The sequence below is a fragment of the Artemia sp. Qi Xiang Cuo genome, unplaced genomic scaffold (genome assembly GCF_049724085.1).
Source record: "Artemia sp. Qi Xiang Cuo unplaced genomic scaffold, ASM4972408v1 HiC_scaffold_494, whole genome shotgun sequence".
NCBI lineage: Eukaryota > Metazoa > Arthropoda > Branchiopoda > Anostraca > Artemiidae > Artemia > Artemia sp. Qi Xiang Cuo.
Genome location: NW_028297903.1, coordinates 1 through 5,123, shown reverse-complemented (window position 1 = coordinate 5,123; position 5,123 = coordinate 1). Strand labels below are relative to the sequence as shown.

General features: G+C 38.7%; 1 pseudogene; it reads right to left on the bottom strand.

The window, feature by feature from the left end:
• Nucleotides 1-2,844: 2,844 nt before the first annotated feature.
• Nucleotides 2,845-5,117, bottom strand: LOC148938818 (uncharacterized; annotated as a pseudogene).
• Between the last annotated feature and the right edge of the window lie 6 nt (nt 5,118-5,123).

Below are 5,123 nucleotides of genomic sequence, written 5' to 3'. Positions count from 1 at the left end.
AACAGAATGAAAATTGACGTTCCCAGCACTACATTCAAAATATTAAGGAAGCAATGAAAAATTCTGCACTGGTTGTCACATTTTTTCTGATAATCTTCCACAAGAAAAGAGATACTTAACCCGTTTCTGCTTTGTTTCAATTGAAGCTGGTTAATTTTGTTTTTGTCCTGTATGTCAAAATTTTAGGCGAACTAGTTAAACTAGGAAAAAAATTAAACTAATATATTTCTATTTATTTCTCAGACAATATACCAAGCGCTGTGCTTACAGCTTCAAAATTCAAAAAGTGATGGGTTTTTTCATTTCCTGAAAAAAAACATGGTTTTGAGATATAAGATTAGCACACAAGACCGTATTTGAAAAACCCCTTACCCTCAGGTGCAGTTTACACTTAGGCAATTTGACAAAATAAACTGCACATTTTTGCCTGACGTCAGTAATAAATATCGCAAACGCTGCAAGAACTGTTATTCTCTAGCTTCAACTGTGTTTTCTGATGCACTTCTTCTGGGGAACAGCCCAGAAATGTGTTTCTTTTAGAGTCTATCTGAGCTTCCAGTTCACCCTCAAAGGAATGAATAGTTCTGCAGAGGTTATCCAGTTCTCATCTTCTTTAGACAAAACGCAAACCTGCTTCAATGCTTAGCCCAACTTGAATACTAACAAAACCTTAAAGAACCATATCAAAGAAATCTCATTTATTTACAATGATCACAATTCAATCACAGATCAAGTTTTAACTTGACTGACAAGTTTTAGCGTAACTTCTACAAAAGTAGCATATCAGCTTTAAATGCCTTGCTTTGCCAGTGCAAAAAAAACTTTTCTCAGTCAGAATTATTGAAGACACCGTCCCTGTTGGTAACTTGTGTTTAGACTGCGTGCAAGAATTTGTGCCTCAGAACACAACCTCAAAGAACGCTTCCGTAGAGAGAGGGTGATGGCAAACTTTTTTGAAATGACGCTGAAATCTGCTGAGTTAAAACTGAAATAGACGGGTAGTATTTGTTACATTGAAGACTTAAAGAGGAGAGAAGTAGTAAGGAAAGTGAGTAGATTCATATTTGCGGACTTGGGCTACTGTGCAAGATTATTTTTTCCTTTTCAAAAAAGTTTCAGAACGTTTTTAACAATTGGAAAAGGAAATTTAAAATATTATAAGTTACAAAATAGAGTAATAATTCTGTGGTGTTTAGCCAAAAGGTGATAAATAAGCTATTTGGAAAAAATGAGCTACAAGCACCAAGGATTTCTCTCCTCAAGATCTACTGTTTGCCTAAGAAGAAATACTGGTCTAATTTTTAGGGTACTAAGTCTAGTTTTAGCTGAGCTATAACAGCTTAGCTGTTATAGCTCAGCTAAAACTGTATATAACACTGTATATACTGTATATAACACTGTATAAAACTGTATATAACAGCTTTAGCTTAGCTGCCTAAAAGGGAGAGTGTTTTCTTCCCTTAAAATACTTTTTTTTTTACAGTAATTGGTTCCTGCTAGGACCTGATCAAAGACAAATTGCTCAAACACTTCACCGGTTTGATGAAAAAACTGCACCGAAGAGTAAAATAAAGCATGAAACGGTTAATCTTAGGTGAGTAAGAAATTCCACCTTCACATACAACCTTAGACTGAACAGTACTGAGCTTGAATAAGTGTGGATGAAATGTTTCTGCTGCACTTTTGGATAAAAAAAAGAGATTGATGGTTTTGTTTTTTGAAAATGACAGGCTATGGTTTTACCCAGACTCCTGCCACCACTCCACGCCAACCAGCTCAAAACAGGTCAACTGAGTCTGAGATTGAATTTATAAAGGAGTAAATAAAGGCATTTCCATGTTTTGAATCACACTATTCACGTTCACATTCGTCAAAAAAGTATTTATCCTTGAATGTCAGCATTGCCAAGATAAACAATTTATATCAGGAAAAGTGTAGTGTAGAAAGACAAGTAGCCAGATCCATATCAATGTTCAAAACAATTTTATATGCTATTTCAACCTGTGATTCAAGCCTCCAGCAAAAGATGGCTGTGGTACTTCAAACAGACGAGAGACCTTTCAAGTCTGCTTATGATGATAAAAGAAATGAAAAAGAACTTGCTATATGATCAATGGGCAATCAGAGGTCTGGAACTTTGACCTTCAACAGTGCTTGCCAGCACCTGATGTCAAAACAAAGTTGGTGCTTTATAAATTGTTGATTAGAAGTACCTGGAGCTGGGTCATACCCACTTGGAGTGTGACACATCATGCAAGGATTAAAAGGTAAAAAAAGAATCTTCTAAAGTCACCATTCTTGTCCCATGTGATTGGGCTCATGATGTACAAACAACCAGAGGAAAGACCCCAATGATGGAGCATGAAATGAATCAGTTCGAAAATCCTCACAGGGATGACAAGTCATTTCAGACAATGAACCTTAAAAAATAAAGTCGCCTGGTACAATTCCATTAATGAAGGCAAAGCACCCTAATGGGCAGGCTATTAGCAAACCAAAATTTGATGATCTGATGTTCCTTCTTCCTTACAATTCTGAATAGTATCACAAATTTTAAAGAAACATAGCTTACAACAAAGTGGTGACAGATTTTTGCCAGATGAGCCCCAAAGCTTTAAAGAAGCTTTAAAAATTTGAAAAGGTTACTTATTCCCCTCTGGCTAAGCACCACGGAATTAAGATTGTTTAAAAGAAAAATAATGATTTTTAAGTGTTGGAACTGTAAGTTTGAATTTGATTTAGTTTAAGCATCACTGAGAGGAGAGGAAGGACTGTCTTGTATAATTTAAGTAAATGATTAGTAAAGAGAGATTAAAATGAGAAAAAAAATCAAAAGGCGACCCATCAGTGTTTCTTTTTCACCGGAGGAGTTTCAAAGGACTTGGGTAAAAGAATAACATCCAGATCATTGGGACCATCAACATACGTTTCATAAGATGGAGTGTTGTGATACATAGCCCGGTATCCGTCTTCCGTCCGCTCGACCTCTTTGGCAAGTAGCTTTCTGTAGTGTTTTGCCTTAGCACCAACCATATTCACCATGATAAAACGTCCAACAAACTCATCATCACCATAAGCACTTTCAGTAAAACTACAAATTTTGGTCAGAGACTTCTTCAATACAATCAGATGGATTTGACAACTTGCCAGGTTTCCTGCAGCGTTTAATGGGATAGTTCAAACCAACACTATGTCTTGCAGCAACAATTTTCACGGCGCTTGTTTTATCGACTCTATAATACCATTTAAGAGCTGCAGCAATTGTGTTACAGGTTGGCTTTGAAAGCCTGTTATGGGACTCGACAGTATTGGTTGTCTGAGGCAAGACGTCCCACTCTTTATCAGTGAATTCGGGCAGCGACTTGCAAATCCTCTTCAAGTTATTTGCTCTGGACCAAAACAAAACCCAGCTAACAGCCTGACTCCACCAATTAGAGAACTGAAGAGCAGCATCAGAGATGAGACCAGGAAAAGTCTTCAAAATCTTTTGATCCGGCTTGCCAGACAAACCACTAAAACACAGATCAGATTGCTGTTTGTTAGCAGCTGATTCGAGGAGCTGAGCAACAGATTTGAATTCAAAAACTTCATCTTCAGCACCACAGGTTTTTTGGGATATTTTATTCACAGATCACCAAAAGTGAACACAACATCCCCGTATCCGGATCAAGCTCTGCTGTATGTTGTCATTTCCATTATTGATTGAGCGCTCCTCAACTGCTGACTCGAGACCTTGCTTCTGAGCATCCGAGAAATCGGCTATAACAATCAGGTTTACTGGACAGTGTTTTGGATTCTTCTTCTTCACTTCATCAAACAGAACTCCAAAAGCTCTCTTATAGGAACCTCTATGCAAATTGGACATGAGCACCCACGCAACACTAACGTATTGCAAAATTTCGCTATCGTATACAACAACATTCAATAGGTATTTGAAAGGGTGGAATGTCCCAGGGTAGGTGACATCAGGGATAAAAAAATCAGCCTTAGCAAGGACATCGATTTGAATTTCGAACATAATAAGACAAACAAAATTGCCGGGATCCAAAGAGAAAAAACGTAGGTACTTTTGAGTGGCCTGCTGCATCTCAAAATTGATCTGCTTGTTGTCGTGTTGATTTAACAGTATAGACTTAAGTACAGCCTCGTTAAAAGTTTCTAGAAATCGAGGAACAGTCTCGGCCCCTTCAATATAGCATCAACAACCTTCCTGACGTGGTCCAAATTAACTGCAGCTAAATTCCTTTCATCTAAAATGTAGCCAACGCCAACCCCTTTGTGAATCTCTGAAACTGTTAATGTTGGGTCACGTGCTACAGCACCAACTATGTCAGAACGAACCCTAGAGACTAGACGGTTTTCTGGTGGCCGTGCGTAAGAGTGAAGTCGTCCCTCATCATCACTGAAAGAAATGACCCACTGTTGACGATCCTGTTTTTCGACAGGACATACGAAAGCTATTTAACAATGACAGGATTTGTTTTTCAGTGGCTCGTATGGATGTTTGAGGCAAGTGTTTCTGCTAAAACAATTCTGAAGAGAAAACTCGCAGTTGGCTGCTGCGCACTGTTTGACCCCAGCGCATTCATTGACACGGACGACAACGCTAATAAGAGATTCTTCATTCGGAAGTGTAACTACGTTCTCAAACTTGGGGTTGCCTACCTTCCTAGATAGTTGCATATTACCCATCAGGAAAACATAGTCATCATCTCCGTCATAAAATCTTTTCATGTCGTCAACAAAGAGAACCTCAGAAACACCTGAGTTTTTGGTAAAACCAGGATACTTGAGCATGCCTAGTGTAGCATTTTTCCATGTTACAGAGTGAAGTGCGGTCACAACATTGTCAGCAACGCCTGTTCTCGGCTTTCTAGATGATGTGAGTGAGATACAGGCAGAAAAAGCACTCTTTGAGTACAGGACCATGGGGAGCTTGATCACATCTGGCAAAGACATTCCACGTGAAAAAAATTTTCGGACTTCCCTCCTACCGCCAAAAAACATTTCACGCAAGACAATCGTTACGGTAGCTAGCGACGACGCTTGACGAAGCAGTCCTGAGAGTACATGCTGGCCTTAACACCTATGAAACTATGAAAAGGGTAGGCACTGTAATCTGC